This window comes from Lissotriton helveticus, chromosome 1_2, assembly GCF_964261635.1.
Source record: "Lissotriton helveticus chromosome 1_2, aLisHel1.1, whole genome shotgun sequence".
Classification (NCBI taxonomy): domain Eukaryota; kingdom Metazoa; phylum Chordata; class Amphibia; order Caudata; family Salamandridae; genus Lissotriton; species Lissotriton helveticus.
This window is the reverse complement of record NC_136058.1, coordinates 324,033,130-324,052,692: the sequence shown is the minus strand read 5'-3', so window position 1 is coordinate 324,052,692 and position 19,563 is coordinate 324,033,130. Positions and strand designations below refer to the sequence as shown.

The following is a 19,563-nucleotide window of genomic DNA, read 5'->3' as shown; positions in this document are numbered from 1 at the left end:
AAAGGAAGAGCTGAATTCCAAAATTGATCAATGATGTTGCAGAAATTTCCCAAAGGGAATACCAAGCCGAGTGTTAAAATCTCCATTTACTCACAGGTTTTGAGCAGGAAACACTGAAATGCTATTAAAGTGCAATATCCAAGGGAACACTGACTCTGTCAAAGATGATCCAAGTGGAATTGATGAAAAGTACCAATTACAAACAACAAAATCAAAATAGGGTGAGGGGACACCCGGATTTGAACCAGGGACCTCTTGATCTGCAGTCAAATGCTCTACCACTGAGCTATATCCCCAGCTTTTCAGTAAAATCAGAATGACAAAATATCAGTACATCATGAAAGAGTGAGAGGATCATACTAAGTTTGCCAGAAAGTACAACCTTGAAACTGTGGAACAGGAGAAGTAGTCCTTAATATTATTTATTAAAGGAAAACTGGATCATTTAAAAACAGATTTATTTGTTTCATTGTTATTTTATTTGAATAGGCAGTGGTACATAGGACCAATGCCTCTACATACAATGATTGTTTTGAAACATTCTTAAAGGGGAAGAGGTTTTTACGGGACACCTTATCGTTTGAGGATTGGTTACTACAATCACGGAGATGGTGATGAAGTATGATTGTTTTGGCCAAATTATGGTGGAAAAACATTTCTACGTACCGCTACAATTCGGTATTTGGAAGGTACACCCAAACACCCCTTTCGAATACCTTCCATTTAATACTTCAGAAAAATCCATTTTGCGTTTGCAAATGGCCTGATTCTTCAGACCAGCCTTCTTGCAACTGCAATGATAGTTCGTACATCTTGCAAGTAGGCAGAGCTTTTAAGGAGAAATTAAATAGTTCCTACGTTGCACAAAAATGAAGTGCTTCAAACAAACACATACTTTGCATGCACAGAGAAGAGGTGAAATATATGTAAGACTGAAGACAGAGGTGAAATGAGAAATAGATTGACTGCTTCGCTGCCAAGTTTTATACGCCATTTCTTCAGTGCAATACAAGAAAGCACCAAACAGTATAACAAAGTTGTCAATTGGTTTCATAGTCCATTCCCTTTGTTTAGTGCTGTGAAAGGAAGAGCCGAATTCCAAAATAGATCAATGATGTTACAGAAATTTCCCAAAGGGAATACCAAGCCGAGTGTTAAAAACTGCATTTACTCAAAGGTTTTGAGCAGGAAACACTGAAATGCTATTAAAGTGCAATATCCAAGGGAACACTGACTCTGTCAAAGATGATCCAAATGGAATTGATGAAAAGTCCCAATTACAAACAACAGAATCAAAATAGAGGGAGGTGACACCCCGATTTGAACCAGGTACCTCTTGATCTGCAGTCAAATGCTCTACCACTGAGCTATATCCCCAGCTTTACAGTAAAATCAGAATGACAAAATATCAGTACATCATGAAAGAGTGAGTGGATCATACTAAGTTGTTCTGGAAAGTACAACCTTGAAACTGTGGAACAGGAGAAATAGTCCTTAATATTATTTATTAAAGGAAAACTGGATCATTTAAAAAACAGATATTTGTTTCATTGTTATTTTATTTAAATAGACAGTGGTACATAGGACCAATGCCTCTACATACAATGATTGTTTTGAAACATTCTTAAAGGGGAAGAGGTTTTTACGGGACACCTCATCATTTGAGGATTGGTTACCACAATCAGTGAGATGGTGATGAAGTATGATTGTTTTGGGCCAAATTATGGTGGAAAAACATTTCTACGTACAACTACAATTCAGTATTTGGAAGGTACACCCAAACACCCCTTTCGAATACCTTCCATTTAATACATCAGAAAAAGCCATTTTGCGTTTGCAAATGGCCTGATTCTTCAGACCAGCCTTCTTGCAACTGCAATGATAGTTCGTACATCTTGCACGTAGGCAGAGCTTTTAAGGAGAAATTAAATAGTTCCTACGTTGCACAAAAATGAAGTGCTTCAAACAAACACATACTTTGCATGCACAGAGAAGAGGTGGAATATATGTAAGACTGAAGACACAGGTGAAATGAGAAATAGATTGACTGCTCCGCTGCCAAGTTTTATACGCCATTTCTTCAGTGCAATACAAGAAAGCACCAAACAGTATAACAACGTTGTCAATTGGTTTCATAGTCCATTCCCTTTGTTTAGTGCTGTGAAAGGAAGAGCCGAATTCCAAAATTGATCAATGATGTTTCAGAAATTTCCCAAAGGGAATACCAAGCCGAGTGTTAAAAACTGCATTTACTCACAGGTTTTGAGCAGGAAACACTGAAATGCTATTAAAGTGCAATATCCAAGGGAACACTGACTCTGTCAAAGATAATCCAAATGGAATTGATGAAAAGTCCAAATTACAAACAACAGAATCAAAATAGGGTAAGGGGACAACCGGATTTGAACCAGGGACCTCTTGATCTGCAGTCAAATGCTCTACCACTGAGCTACATCTCCTGCTTTTCAGTAAAAATCAGAATGACAAAATATCAGTACATATTGAAAGAGTGTGAGGATCAAACTACGTTGTGCCAGAAAGTACAACCTTGAAACTGTGGAACAGGAGAAGTAGTCCTTAACATTATTTATTAAAGGAAAACTGGATCATTTAAAAAACAGATTTATTTGTTTCATTGTTATTTTATTTGAATAGGCAGTGGTACATAGGACCAATGCCTCTACATACAATGATTATTTTGAAACATTCTTAAAGGGGTAGAGGTTTTTACCGGACACCTTATCATTTGAGGATTTGTTACCACAATCACGGAGATGGTGATGAAGTATGATTGTTTTGGCCAAATTATGGTGGAAAAACATTTCTACGTACCACTACAATTCGGTATTTGGAAGGTACACCCAAACACCCCTTTCGAATACCTTCCATTTAATACATCAGAAAAAGACATTTTGCATTTGCAAATGGCCTGATTCTTCAGACCAGCCTTCTTGCAAATCCAATGGTAGTTCGTACATCTTGCACGTAGGCAGAGCTTTTAAGGAGAAATTAAATAGTTCCGACGTTGCACAAAAATGAAGTGCTTCAAACAAACACATACTTTGCATGCACAGAGAAGAGGTGAAATATATGTAAGACTGAAGACAGAGGTGAAATAAGAAATAGATTGACTGCTTCGCCGCCAAGTTTTATACGCCATTTCTTCAGTGCAATACAAGAAAGCACCAAACAGTATAACAAAGTTGTCAATTGGTTTCATAGTCCATTCCCTTTGTTTAGTGCTGTGAAAGGAAGAGCCGAATTCCAAAATCTATCAATGATGTTTCAGAAATTTCCCAAAGGGAATACCAAGCCGAGTGTTAAAAACTGCATTTACTCACAGGTTTTGAGAAGCAAACACTGTAATGCCATTAAAATGCAATATCCAAGGGAACACTGACTCTGTCAAAGATGATCCAAATGGAATTGATGGAAAGTCCCAATTACAAACAACAGAATCAAAATATGGTGAGGGGACTCCAGGATTTGAACCAGAGACCTCTTGATCTGCAGTCAAATGCTCTACCACTGAGCTATATCCCCAGCTTTACAGTCAAACTAGAATGACAAAATATCAGTACATCATGAAAGAGTGAGAGGATCATACTGAGTTGTTCCGGAAAGTACAACCTTGAAACTGTGGAACAGGAGAAGTAGTCCTTAATAGTATTTATTAAAGGAAAACTGGATCATTTAAAAAACAGATATTTGTTTCATTGTTATTTTATTTGAATAGGCAGTGGAACATAGGACCAATGCCTCTACATACAATGATTGTTTTGAAACATTCTTAAAGGGGAAAAGGTTTTTACAGGACCCCTTATCATTTGAGGATTGGTTACCACAATCACTGAGATGGTGATGAAGTATGATTGTTTTGGGCCAAATTATGGTGGAAAAACATTTCTATGTACCACTTCAATTCGGTATTTGGAAGGTACACCCAAACACCCCTTTCGAATACCTTCCATTTAATACATCAGAAAAAGCCATTTTGCGTTTGCAAATGGCCTGATTCTTCAGACCAGCCTTCTTGCAACTGCAATGATAGTTCGTACATCTTGCACGTAGGCAGAGCTTTTAAGGAGAAATTAAATAATTCCTACGTTGCACAAGAATGAAGTGCTTCAAACAAACACATACTTTGCATGCACAGAGAAGAGGTGGAATATATGTAAGACTGAAGACACAGGTGAAATGAGAAATAGATTGACTGCTTCGCTGCCAAGTTTTATACGCCATTTCTTCAGTGCAATACAAGAAAGCACCAAACAGTATAACAAAGTTGTCAATTGGTTTCATAGTCCATTCCCTTTGTTTAGTGCTGTGAAAGGAAGAGCCGAATTCCAAAATTGATCAATGATGTTTCAGAAATTTCCCAAAGGGAATACCAAGCCGAGTGTTAAAAACTGCCTTTACTCACAGGTTTTGAGCAGGAAACACTGAAATGCTATTAAAGTGCAATATCTAAGGGAACACTGACTCTGTCAAAGATGATCCAAATGGAATTGAAGAAAAGTCCCAATTACAAACAACAGAATCAAAATAGGGTGAGGGAACACCCGGATTCAAACCAGGGACCTCTTGATCTGCAGGCAAATGCTCTACCACTGAGCTATATCCCCAGCTTTTCAGTAAAATCAGAATGACAAAATATCAGTACATCATGAAAGAGTGTGAGGATCATACTAAGTTGTGCCAGAAAGTACAACCTTGAAACTGTGGAACAGGAGAAGTAGTCCTTAATATTATTTATTAAAGGAAAACTGGATCATTTAAAAAACAGATATTTGTTTCATTGTTATTTTATTTGAATAGGCAGTCGTACATTGGACCAATGCCTCTACATACAATGATTGTTTTGAAACATTCTTAAAGGGGAAGAGGTTTTTACGGGACAACTTATCATTTGAGGATTGGTTACCACAATCACTGAGATGGTGATGAAGTATGATTGTTTTGGGCCAAATTATGGTGGAAAAACATTTGTACGTACAACTACAATTCGGTATTTGGAAGGTACACCCAAACACCCCTTTCGAATACCTTCCATTTAATACATCAGAAAAAGCCACTTTGCGTTTGCAAATAGCTTGATTCTTCAGACCAGCCTTCTTGCAACTGCAAAGATAGTTCGTACATCTTGCACGTAGGCAGAGCTTTTCAGGAGAAATTAAATAGTTTCTAGGTTGCACAAAAAGTGAAGTGCTTCAAACAAACACATACTTTGCATGCACAGAGAAGAGGTGGAATATATGTAAGACTAAAGACAAAGGTGAAATGAGAAATAGATTGACTGCTTCGCTGCCAAGTTTTATACGCCATTTCTTCAGTGCAATACAAGAAAGCACCAAACAGTATAACAAAGTTGTCAATTGGTTTCATAGTCCATTCCCTTTGTTTAGTGCTGTGAAAGGAAGAGCCGAATTCCAAAATTGATCAATGATGTTTCAGAAATTTCCCGAAGGGAATACCAAGCCGAGTGTTAAAAACTGCCTTTACTCACAGGTTTTGAGCAGGAAACACTGAAATGCTATTAAAGTGCAATATCTAAGGGAACACTGACTCTGTCAAAGATGATCCAAATGGAATTGATGAAAAGTCCCAATTACAAACAACAGAATCAAAATAGGGTGAGGGGACACCCAGATTCGAACCAGGGACCTCTTGATCTGCAGGCAAATGCTCTACCACTGAGCTATATCCCCAGCTTTTGTGTAAGATCAGAATGACAAAATATCAGTACATCATGAAAGAGTGTGAGGATCATACTAAGTTGTGCCAGAGAGTACAACCTTGAAACTGTGGAACAGGAGAAGTAGTCCTTAATATTATTTATTAAAGGAAAACTAGATCATTTAAAAAACAGATATTTGTTTCATTGTTATTTTATTTGAATAGGCAGTCGTACATTGGACCAATGCCTCTACATACAATGATTGTTTTGAAACATTCTTAAAGGGGAAGAGGTTTTTACGGGACAACTTATCATTTGAGGATTGGTTACCACAATCATTGAGATGGTGATGAAGTATGATTGTTTTGGGCCAAATTATGGTGGAAAAACATTTGTACGTACCACTACAATTCGGTATTTGGAAGGTACACCCAAACACCCCTTTCGAATACCTTCCATTTAATACATCAGAAAAAGCCACCTTGCGTTTGCAAATAGCCTGATTCTTCAGACCAGCCTTCTTGCAACTGCAATGATAGTTCGTACATCTTGCACGTAGGCAGAACTTTTAAGGAGAAATTAAATAGTTCCTACGTAGCACAAAAATTAAGTGCTTCAAACAAACACATACTTTGCATGCACAGAGAAGAGGTGGAATATATGTTAGACTGAAGACACAGGTGAAATGAGAAATAGATTGACTGCTTCGCTGCCAAGTTTTATACGCCATTTCTTCAGTGCAATACAAGAAAGCACCAAACAGTATAACAAAGTTGTCAATTGGTTTCATAGTCCATTCCCTTTGTTTAGTGCTGTGAAAGGAAGAGCTGAATTCCAAAATTGATCAATGATGTTGCAGAAATTTCCCAAAGGGAATACCAAGCCGAGTGTTAAAATCTCCATTTACTCACAGGTTTTGAGCAGGAAACACTGAAATGCTATTAAAGTGCAATATCCAAGGGAACACTGACTCTGTCAAAGATGATCCAAGTGGAATTGATGAAAAGTACCAATTACAAACAACAAAATCAAAATAGGGTGAGGGGACACCCGGATTTGAACCAGGGACCTCTTGATCTGCAGTCAAATGCTCTACCACTGAGCTATATCCCCAGCTTTTCAGTAAAATCAGAATGACAAAATATCAGTACATCATGAAAGAGTGAGAGGATCATACTAAGTTTGCCAGAAAGTACAACCTTGAAACTGTGGAACAGGAGAAGTAGTCCTTAATATTATTTATTAAAGGAAAACTGGATCATTTAAAAACAGATTTATTTGTTTCATTGTTATTTTATTTGAATAGGCAGTGGTACATAGGACCAATGCCTCTACATACAATGATTGTTTTGAAACATTCTTAAAGGGGAAGAGGTTTTTACGGGACACCTTATCGTTTGAGGATTGGTTACTACAATCACGGAGATGGTGATGAAGTATGATTGTTTTGGCCAAATTATGGTGGAAAAACATTTCTACGTACCGCTACAATTCGGTATTTGGAAGGTACACCCAAACACCCCTTTCGAATACCTTCCATTTAATACTTCAGAAAAATCCATTTTGCGTTTGCAAATGGCCTGATTCTTCAGACCAGCCTTCTTGCAACTGCAATGATAGTTCGTACATCTTGCAAGTAGGCAGAGCTTTTAAGGAGAAATTAAATAGTTCCTACGTTGCACAAAAATGAAGTGCTTCAAACAAACACATACTTTGCATGCACAGAGAAGAGGTGAAATATATGTAAGACTGAAGACAGAGGTGAAATGAGAAATAGATTGACTGCTTCGCTGCCAAGTTTTATACGCCATTTCTTCAGTGCAATACAAGAAAGCACCAAACAGTATAACAAAGTTGTCAATTGGTTTCATAGTCCATTCCCTTTGTTTAGTGCTGTGAAAGGAAGAGCCGAATTCCAAAATAGATCAATGATGTTACAGAAATTTCCCAAAGGGAATACCAAGCCGAGTGTTAAAAACTGCATTTACTCAAAGGTTTTGAGCAGGAAACACTGAAATGCTATTAAAGTGCAATATCCAAGGGAACACTGACTCTGTCAAAGATGATCCAAATGGAATTGATGAAAAGTCCCAATTACAAACAACAGAATCAAAATAGAGGGAGGTGACACCCCGATTTGAACCAGGTACCTCTTGATCTGCAGTCAAATGCTCTACCACTGAGCTATATCCCCAGCTTTACAGTAAAATCAGAATGACAAAATATCAGTACATCATGAAAGAGTGAGTGGATCATACTAAGTTGTTCTGGAAAGTACAACCTTGAAACTGTGGAACAGGAGAAATAGTCCTTAATATTATTTATTAAAGGAAAACTGGATCATTTAAAAAACAGATATTTGTTTCATTGTTATTTTATTTAAATAGACAGTGGTACATAGGACCAATGCCTCTACATACAATGATTGTTTTGAAACATTCTTAAAGGGGAAGAGGTTTTTACGGGACACCTCATCATTTGAGGATTGGTTACCACAATCAGTGAGATGGTGATGAAGTATGATTGTTTTGGGCCAAATTATGGTGGAAAAACATTTCTACGTACAACTACAATTCAGTATTTGGAAGGTACACCCAAACACCCCTTTCGAATACCTTCCATTTAATACATCAGAAAAAGCCATTTTGCGTTTGCAAATGGCCTGATTCTTCAGACCAGCCTTCTTGCAACTGCAATGATAGTTCGTACATCTTGCACGTAGGCAGAGCTTTTAAGGAGAAATTAAATAGTTCCTACGTTGCACAAAAATGAAGTGCTTCAAACAAACACATACTTTGCATGCACAGAGAAGAGGTGGAATATATGTAAGACTGAAGACACAGGTGAAATGAGAAATAGATTGACTGCTCCGCTGCCAAGTTTTATACGCCATTTCTTCAGTGCAATACAAGAAAGCACCAAACAGTATAACAACGTTGTCAATTGGTTTCATAGTCCATTCCCTTTGTTTAGTGCTGTGAAAGGAAGAGCCGAATTCCAAAATTGATCAATGATGTTTCAGAAATTTCCCAAAGGGAATACCAAGCCGAGTGTTAAAAACTGCATTTACTCACAGGTTTTGAGCAGGAAACACTGAAATGCTATTAAAGTGCAATATCCAAGGGAACACTGACTCTGTCAAAGATAATCCAAATGGAATTGATGAAAAGTCCAAATTACAAACAACAGAATCAAAATAGGGTAAGGGGACAACCGGATTTGAACCAGGGACCTCTTGATCTGCAGTCAAATGCTCTACCACTGAGCTACATCTCCTGCTTTTCAGTAAAAATCAGAATGACAAAATATCAGTACATATTGAAAGAGTGTGAGGATCAAACTACGTTGTGCCAGAAAGTACAACCTTGAAACTGTGGAACAGGAGAAGTAGTCCTTAACATTATTTATTAAAGGAAAACTGGATCATTTAAAAAACAGATTTATTTGTTTCATTGTTATTTTATTTGAATAGGCAGTGGTACATAGGACCAATGCCTCTACATACAATGATTATTTTGAAACATTCTTAAAGGGGTAGAGGTTTTTACCGGACACCTTATCATTTGAGGATTTGTTACCACAATCACGGAGATGGTGATGAAGTATGATTGTTTTGGCCAAATTATGGTGGAAAAACATTTCTACGTACCACTACAATTCGGTATTTGGAAGGTACACCCAAACACCCCTTTCGAATACCTTCCATTTAATACATCAGAAAAAGACATTTTGCATTTGCAAATGGCCTGATTCTTCAGACCAGCCTTCTTGCAAATCCAATGGTAGTTCGTACATCTTGCACGTAGGCAGAGCTTTTAAGGAGAAATTAAATAGTTCCGACGTTGCACAAAAATGAAGTGCTTCAAACAAACACATACTTTGCATGCACAGAGAAGAGGTGAAATATATGTAAGACTGAAGACAGAGGTGAAATAAGAAATAGATTGACTGCTTCGCCGCCAAGTTTTATACGCCATTTCTTCAGTGCAATACAAGAAAGCACCAAACAGTATAACAAAGTTGTCAATTGGTTTCATAGTCCATTCCCTTTGTTTAGTGCTGTGAAAGGAAGAGCCGAATTCCAAAATCTATCAATGATGTTTCAGAAATTTCCCAAAGGGAATACCAAGCCGAGTGTTAAAAACTGCATTTACTCACAGGTTTTGAGAAGCAAACACTGTAATGCCATTAAAATGCAATATCCAAGGGAACACTGACTCTGTCAAAGATGATCCAAATGGAATTGATGGAAAGTCCCAATTACAAACAACAGAATCAAAATATGGTGAGGGGACTCCAGGATTTGAACCAGAGACCTCTTGATCTGCAGTCAAATGCTCTACCACTGAGCTATATCCCCAGCTTTACAGTCAAACTAGAATGACAAAATATCAGTACATCATGAAAGAGTGAGAGGATCATACTGAGTTGTTCCGGAAAGTACAACCTTGAAACTGTGGAACAGGAGAAGTAGTCCTTAATAGTATTTATTAAAGGAAAACTGGATCATTTAAAAAACAGATATTTGTTTCATTGTTATTTTATTTGAATAGGCAGTGGAACATAGGACCAATGCCTCTACATACAATGATTGTTTTGAAACATTCTTAAAGGGGAAAAGGTTTTTACAGGACCCCTTATCATTTGAGGATTGGTTACCACAATCACTGAGATGGTGATGAAGTATGATTGTTTTGGGCCAAATTATGGTGGAAAAACATTTCTATGTACCACTTCAATTCGGTATTTGGAAGGTACACCCAAACACCCCTTTCGAATACCTTCCATTTAATACATCAGAAAAAGCCATTTTGCGTTTGCAAATGGCCTGATTCTTCAGACCAGCCTTCTTGCAACTGCAATGATAGTTCGTACATCTTGCACGTAGGCAGAGCTTTTAAGGAGAAATTAAATAATTCCTACGTTGCACAAGAATGAAGTGCTTCAAACAAACACATACTTTGCATGCACAGAGAAGAGGTGGAATATATGTAAGACTGAAGACACAGGTGAAATGAGAAATAGATTGACTGCTTCGCTGCCAAGTTTTATACGCCATTTCTTCAGTGCAATACAAGAAAGCACCAAACAGTATAACAAAGTTGTCAATTGGTTTCATAGTCCATTCCCTTTGTTTAGTGCTGTGAAAGGAAGAGCCGAATTCCAAAATTGATCAATGATGTTTCAGAAATTTCCCAAAGGGAATACCAAGCCGAGTGTTAAAAACTGCCTTTACTCACAGGTTTTGAGCAGGAAACACTGAAATGCTATTAAAGTGCAATATCTAAGGGAACACTGACTCTGTCAAAGATGATCCAAATGGAATTGAAGAAAAGTCCCAATTACAAACAACAGAATCAAAATAGGGTGAGGGAACACCCGGATTCAAACCAGGGACCTCTTGATCTGCAGGCAAATGCTCTACCACTGAGCTATATCCCCAGCTTTTCAGTAAAATCAGAATGACAAAATATCAGTACATCATGAAAGAGTGTGAGGATCATACTAAGTTGTGCCAGAAAGTACAACCTTGAAACTGTGGAACAGGAGAAGTAGTCCTTAATATTATTTATTAAAGGAAAACTGGATCATTTAAAAAACAGATATTTGTTTCATTGTTATTTTATTTGAATAGGCAGTCGTACATTGGACCAATGCCTCTACATACAATGATTGTTTTGAAACATTCTTAAAGGGGAAGAGGTTTTTACGGGACAACTTATCATTTGAGGATTGGTTACCACAATCACTGAGATGGTGATGAAGTATGATTGTTTTGGGCCAAATTATGGTGGAAAAACATTTGTACGTACAACTACAATTCGGTATTTGGAAGGTACACCCAAACACCCCTTTCGAATACCTTCCATTTAATACATCAGAAAAAGCCACTTTGCGTTTGCAAATAGCTTGATTCTTCAGACCAGCCTTCTTGCAACTGCAAAGATAGTTCGTACATCTTGCACGTAGGCAGAGCTTTTCAGGAGAAATTAAATAGTTTCTAGGTTGCACAAAAAGTGAAGTGCTTCAAACAAACACATACTTTGCATGCACAGAGAAGAGGTGGAATATATGTAAGACTAAAGACAAAGGTGAAATGAGAAATAGATTGACTGCTTCGCTGCCAAGTTTTATACGCCATTTCTTCAGTGCAATACAAGAAAGCACCAAACAGTATAACAAAGTTGTCAATTGGTTTCATAGTCCATTCCCTTTGTTTAGTGCTGTGAAAGGAAGAGCCGAATTCCAAAATTGATCAATGTTTCAGAAATTTCCCAAAGGGAATACCAAGCCGAGTGTTAAAAACTGCATTTACTCACAGGCTTTGAGCAGGAAACACTGAAATGCTATTAAAGTGCAATATCCAAGGGAACACTGACTCAGTCAAAGATGATCCAAATGGAATTGATGAAAAGTCCCAATTACAAACAACAGAATCAAAATAGGGTGAGGGGACACCCGGATTTGAACCAGGGACCTCTTGATCTGCAGTCAAATGCTCTACCACGGAGCTATATCCCCAGCTTTACAGTAAAATCAGAATGACAAAATATCAGTGCATCATGAAAGAGTGAGAGGATCATACTAAGTTGTGCCAGAAAGTACAACCTTGAAACTGTGGAACAGGAGAAGTAGTCCTTAATATTATTTATTAAAGGAAAACTGGATCAGTTAAAAAACAGATTTATTTGTTTCATTGTTATTTTATTTGAATAGGCAGTGGTACATAGGACCAATGTCTCTACATACAATGATTGTTTTGAAACATTCTTAAAGGGGTAGAGGTTTTTACGGGACACCTTATCATTTGAGGATTGGTTACCACAATCACGGAGATGGTGATGAAGTATGATTGTTTTGGCCAAATTATGGTGGAAAAACATTTCTACGTACCACTACAATTCGGTATTTGGAAGGTACACCCAAACACCCCTTTCGAATACCTTTCATTTAATACAAAAGCCATTTTGCGTTTGCAAATGGCCTGATTCTTCAGACCAGCCTTCTTGCAACTGCAATGATAGTTCGTACATCTTGCACGTAGGCAGAGCTTTTAAGGAGAAATTAAATAGTTCCTACGTTGCACAAAAATGAAGTGCTTCAAACAAACACATACTTTGCATGCACAGAGAAGAGGTGGAATATATGTAAGACTGAAGACACAGGTGAAATGAGAAATAGATTGACTGCTTCGCTGCCAAGTTTTATACGCCATTTCTTCAGTGCAATACAAGAAAGCACCAAACAGTATAACAAAGTTGTCAATTGGTTTCATAGTCCATTCCCTTTGTTTAGTGCTGTGAAAGGAAGAGCCGAATTCCCAAATTGATCAATGATGTTTCAGAAATTTCCCAAAGGGAATACCAAGCCGAGTGTTAAAAACTGCATTTACTCACAGGATTTCAGCAGGAAACACTGAAATGCTATTAAAGTGCAATATCCAAGGGAACACTGACTCTGTCAAAGATGATCCAAATGGAATTGATGAAAAGTCCCAATTACAAACAACAGAATCAAAATAGGGTGAGGGGACACCCGGATTTGAACCAGGGACCTCTTGATCTGCAGTCAAATGCTCTACCACGGAGCTATATCCCCAGCTTTACAGTAAAATCAGAATGACAAAATATCAGTGCATCATGAAAGAGTGAGAGGATCATACTAAGTTGTTCCGGGAAGTACAACCTTGAAACTGTGGAACAGGAGAAGTAGTCCTTAATATTATTTATTAAAGGAAAACTGGATCATTTAAAAAACAGATATTTGTTTTATTGTTATTTTATTTGAATAGGCAGTGGTACATAGGACCAATGCCTCTACATACAATGATTGATTTGAAACATTCTTAAAGGGGAAGAGGTTTTTACGGGACACCATATCATTTGAGGATTGGTTGCCACAATCACTGAGATGGTGATGAAGTATGATTGTTTTGGGCCAAATTATGGTGGAAAAACATTTCTACGTACCACTACAATTCGGTATGTGGAAGGTACACCCAAACACCCCTTTCGAATACCTTCCATTTAATACATCAGAAAAAGCCATTTGCGTTTGCAAATGTCCTGATTCTTCAGACCAGCCTTCTTGCAACTGCAATGATAGTTCGTACATCTTGCACGTAGGCAGAGCTTTTGAGGAGAAATTAAATAGTTCCTACGTTGCACAAAAATGAAGTGCTTCAAACAAACACATACTTTCCATGCACAGAGAAGAGGTGGAATATATGTAAGACTGAAGACGCAGGTGAAATGAGAAATAGATTGACTGCTTCGCTGCCAAGTTTTACACGCCATTTCTTCAGTGCAATACAAGAAAGCACCAAACAGTATAACAAAGTTGTCAATTGGTTTCATAGTCCATTCCCTTTGTTTAGTGCTGTGAAAGGAAGAGCCGAATTCCAAAATTGATCAATGATGTTACAGAAGTTTCTCAAAGGGAATACCAAGCCGAGTGTTAAAAACTGCATTTACTCACAGGTTTTGAGCAGGAAACACTGAAATGCTATTAAAGTGCAATATCCAAGGGAACACTGACTCTGTCAAAGATGATCCAAATGGAATTGATGATAAGTCCCAATTACAAACAACAGAATCAAAATAGGGTGAGGGGACACCAGGATTTGAACCAGGGACCTCTTGATCTGCAGTCAAATGCTCTACCACTGAGCTATATCCCAAGCTTTTCAGTAAAATCAGAATGACAAAATATCAGTACATCATGAAAGAGTGTGAGGATCATACCAAGTTGTGCCAGAAAGTACAACCTTGAAACTGTGGAACAGGAGAAGTATTCCTTAATATTATTTATTAAAGGAAAACTTAATCATTAAAAAACAGATTTATTTGTTTCATTGTTATTTTATTTGAATAGGCAGTGGTACATAGGACCAATGCCTCTACATACAATGATTGTTTTGAAACATTCTTAAATGGGAAGAGGTTTTTACGGGACACCTTATCATTTGAGGATTGGTTACCACAATCACTGAGATGGTGATGAAGTATGATTGTTTTGGGCCAAATTATGGTGGAAAAACATTTCTACGTACCACTACAATTTGGTATTTGGAAGGTACACCCAAACACCCCTTTCGAATACCTTCCATTTAATACATCGAAAAAAGCCATTTTGCGTTTGCAAATGGCCTGATTCTTCAGACCAGCCTTCTTGCAACTGCAATGATAGTTCGTTCATCTTGCACGTAGGCAGAGCTTTTAAGGAGAAATTAAATAGTTCCTACGTTGCACAAAAATGAAGTGCTTCAAACAAATACATACTTTGCATGCACAGAGAAGAGGTGGAATATATGTAAGACTGAAGACAGAGGTGAAATAAGAAATAGATTGACTGCTTCGCCGCCAAGTTTTATACGCCATTTCTTCAGTGCAATACAAGAAAGCACCAAACAGTATAACAAAGTTGTCAATTGGTTTCATAGTCCATTCCCTTTGTTTAGTGCTGTGAAAGGAAGAGCCGAATTCCACAATTGATCAATGATGTTACAGAAGTTTCTCAAAGGGAATACCAAGCCGAGTGTTAAAAACTGCATTTACTCACAGGTTTTGAGCAGGAAACACTGAAATGCTATTAAAGTGCAATATCCAAGGGAACACTGACTCTGTCAAAGATGATCCAAATGGAATTGATGATAAGTCCCAATTACAAACAACAGAATCAAAATAGGGTGAGGGGACACCAGGATTTGAACCAGGGACCTCTTGATCTGCAGTCAAATGCTCTACCACTGAGCTATATCCCAAGCTTTTCAGTAAAATCAGAATGACAAAATATCAGTACATCATGAAAGAGTGTGAGGATCATACCAAGTTGTGCCAGAAAGTACAACCTTGAAACTGTGGAACAGGAGAAGTATTCCTTAATATTATTTATTAAAGGAAAACTTAATCATTAAAAAACAGATTTATTTGTTTCATTGTTATTTTATTTGAATAGGCAGTGGTACATAGGACCAATGCCTCTACATACAATGATTGTTTTGAAACATTCTTAAATGGGAAGAGGTTTTTACGGGACACCTTATCATTTGAGGATTGGTTACCACAATCACTGAGATGGTGATGAAGTATGATTGTTTTGGGCCAAATTATGGTGGAAAAACATTTCTACGTACCACTACAATTTGGTATTTGGAAGGTACACCCAAACACCCCTTTCGAATACCTTCCATTTAATACATCGAAAAAAGCCATTTTGCGTTTGCAAATGGCCTGATTCTTCAGACCAGCCTTCTTGCAACTGCAATGATAGTTCGTTCATCTTGCACGTAGGCAGAGCTTTTAAGGAGAAATTAAATAGTTCCTACGTTGCACAAAAATGAAGTGCTTCAAACAAATACATACTTTGCATGCACAGAGAAGAGGTGGAATATATGTAAGACTGAAGACAGAGGTGAAATAAGAAATAGATTGACTGCTTCGCCGCCAAGTTTTATACGCCATTTCTTCAGTGCAATACAAGAAAGCACCAAACAGTATAACAAAGTTGTCAATTGGTTTCATAGTCCATTCCCTTTGTTTAGTGCTGTGAAAGGAAGAGCCGAATTCCAAAATCTATCAATGATGTTTCAGAAATTTCCCAAAGGGAATACCAAGCCGAGTGTTAAAAACTGCATTTACTCACAGGTTTTGAGAAGCAAACACTGTAATGCCATTAAAATGCAATATCCAAGGGAACACTGACTCTGTCAAAGATGATCCAAATGGAATTGATGGAAAGTCCCAATTACAAACAACAGAATCAAAATATGGTGAGGGGACTCCAGGATTTGAACCAGAGACCTCTTGATCTGCAGTCAAATGCTCTACCACTGAGCTATATCCCCAGCTTTACAGTAAAACTAGAATGACAAAATATCAGTACATCATGAAAGAGTGAGAGGATCATACTGAGTTGTTCCGGAAAGTACAACCTTGAAACTGTGGAACAGGAGAAGTAGTCCTTAATAGTATTTATTAAAGGAAAACTGGATCATTTAAAAAACAGATATTTGTTTCATTGTTATTTTATTTGAATAGGCAGTGGAACATAGGACCAATGCCTCTACATACAATGATTGTTTTGAAACATTCTTAAAGGGGAAAAGGTTTTTACAGGACCCCTTATCATTTGAGGATTGGTTACCACAATCACTGAGATGGTGATGAAGTATGATTGTTTTGGGCCAAATTATGGTGGAAAAACATTTCTATGTACCACTTCAATTCGGTATTTGGAAGGTACACCCAAACACCCCTTTCGAATACCTTCCATTTAATACATCAGAAAAAGCCATTTTGCGTTTGCAAATGGCCTGATTCTTCAGACCAGCCTTCTTGCAACTGCAATGATAGTTCGTACATCTTGCACGTAGGCAGAGCTTTTAAGGAGAAATTAAATAATTCCTACGTTGCACAAGAATGAAGTGCTTCAAACAAACACATACTTTGCATGCACAGAGAAGAGGTGGAATATATGTAAGACTGAAGACACAGGTGAAATGAGAAATAGATTGACTGCTTCGCTGCCAAGTTTTATACGCCATTTCTTCAGTGCAATACAAGAAAGCACCAAACAGTATAACAAAGTTGTCAATTGGTTTCATAGTCCATTCCCTTTGTTTAGTGCTGTGAAAGGAAGAGCCGAATTCCAAAATTGATCAATGATGTTTCAGAAATTTCCCGAAGGGAATACCAAGCCGAGTGTTAAAAACTGCCTTTACTCACAGGTTTTGAGCAGGAAACACTGAAATGCTATTAAAGTGCAATATCTAAGGGAACACTGACTCTGTCAAAGATGATCCAAATGGAATTGATGAAAAGTCCCAATTACAAACAACAGAATCAAAATAGGGTGAGGGGACACCCAGATTCGAACCAGGGACCTCTTGATCTGCAGGCAAATGCTCTACCACTGAGCTATATCCCCAGCGTTTGTGTAAGATCAGAATGACAAAATATCAGTACATCATGAAAGAGTGTGAGGATCATACTAAGTTGTGCCAGAGAGTACAACCTTGAAACTGTGGAACAGGAGAAGTAGTCCTTAATATTATTTATTAAAGGAAAACTAGATCATTTAAAAAACAGATATTTGTTTCATTGTTATTTTATTTGAATAGGCAGTCGTACATTGGACCAATGCCTCTACATACAATGATTGTTTTGAAACATTCTTAAAGGGGAAGAGGTTTTTACGGGACAACTTATCATTTGAGGATTGGTTACCACAATCATTGAGATGGTGATGAAGTATGATTGTTTTGGGCCAAATTATGGTGGAAAAACATTTGTACGTACCACTACAATTCGGTATTTGGAAGGTACACCCAAACACCCCTTTCGAATACCTTCCATTTAATACATCAGAAAAAGCCACCTTGCGTTTGCAAATAGCCTGATTCTTCAGACCAGCCTTCTTGCAACTGCAATGATAGTTCGTACATCTTGCACGTAGGCAGAGCTTTTAAGGAGAAATTAAATAGTTCCTACGTAGCACAAAAATTAAGTGCTTCAAACAAACACATACTTTGCATGCACAGAGAAGAGGTGGAATATATGTTAGACTGAAGACACAGGTGAAATGAGAAATAGATTGACTGCTTCGCTGCCAAGTTTTATACGCCATTTCTTCAGTGCAATACAAGAAAGCACCAAACAGTATAACAAAGTTGTCAATTGGTTTCATAGTCCATTCCCTTTGTTTAGTGCTGTGAAAGGAAGAGCTGAATTCCAAAATTGATCAATGATGTTGCAGAAATTTCCCAAAGGGAATACCAAGCCGAGTGTTAAAATCTCCATTTACTCACAGGTTTTGAGCAGGAAACACTGAAATGCTATTAAAGTGCAATATCCAAGGGAACACTGACTCTGTCAAAGATGATCCAAGTGGAATTGATGAAAAGTACCAATTACAAACAACAGAATCAAAATAGGGTGAGGGGACACCCGGATTTGAACCAGGGACCTCTTGATCTGCAGTCAAATGCTCTACTACTGAGCTATATCCCCAGCTTTTCAGTAAAATCAGAATGACAAAATATCAGTACATCATGAAAGAGTGAGAGGATCATACTAAGTTTGCCAGAAAGTACAACCTTGAAACTGTGGAACAGGAGAAGTAGTCCTTAATATTATTTATTAAAGGAAAACTGGATCATTTAAAAACAGATTTATTTGTTTCATTGTTATTTTATTTGAATAGGCAGTGGTACATAGGACCAATGCCTCTACATACAATGATTGTTTTGAAACATTCTTAAAGGGGAAGAGGTTTTTACGGGACACCTTATCGTTTGAGGATTGGTTACTACAATCACGGAGATGGTGATGAAGTATGATTGTTTTGGCCAAATTATGGTGGAAAAACATTTCTACGTACCGCTACAATTCGGTATTTGGAAGGTACACCCAAACACCCCTTTCGAATACCTTCCATTTAATACTTCAGAAAAATCCATTTTGCGTTTGCAAATGGCCTGATTCTTCAGACCAGCCTTCTTGCAACTGCAATGATAGTTCGTACATCTTGCAAGTAGGCAGAGCTTTTAAGGAGAAATTAAATAGTTCCTACGTTGCACAAAAATGAAGTGCTTCAAACAAACACATACTTTGCATGCACAGAGAAGAGGTGAAATATATGTAAGACTGAAGACAGAGGTGAAATGAGAAATAGATTGACTGCTTCGCTGCCAAGTTTTATACGCCATTTCTTCAGTGCAATACAAGAAAGCACCAAACAGTATAACAACGTTGTCAATTGGTTTCATAGTCCATTCCCTTTGTTTAGTGCTGTGAAAGGAAGAGCCGAATTCCAAAATTGATCAATGATGTTTCAGAAATTTCCCAAAGGGAATACCAAGCCGAGTGTTAAAAACTGCATTTACT

General features: G+C 37.6%; 3 non-coding genes across 3 annotated transcripts; all 3 read right to left on the bottom strand.

Moving 5' to 3' along the window:
* Positions 1 to 224: 224 nt before the first annotated feature.
* On the bottom strand, positions 225 to 296 carry TRNAC-GCA (transfer RNA cysteine (anticodon GCA)). The gene has a single exon. It is a non-coding gene; the product is annotated as a tRNA-Cys (tRNA).
* A 6,422-nt stretch (positions 297 to 6,718) lies between these two features.
* Positions 6,719 to 6,790, bottom strand: TRNAC-GCA (transfer RNA cysteine (anticodon GCA)). Its single transcript has one exon. It is a non-coding gene; the product is annotated as a tRNA-Cys (tRNA).
* Positions 6,791 to 18,615: 11,825 nt separating this feature from the next.
* TRNAC-GCA (transfer RNA cysteine (anticodon GCA)) lies at positions 18,616 to 18,687 on the bottom strand. Its single transcript has one exon. It is a non-coding gene; the product is annotated as a tRNA-Cys (tRNA).
* Between the last annotated feature and the right edge of the window lie 876 nt (positions 18,688 to 19,563).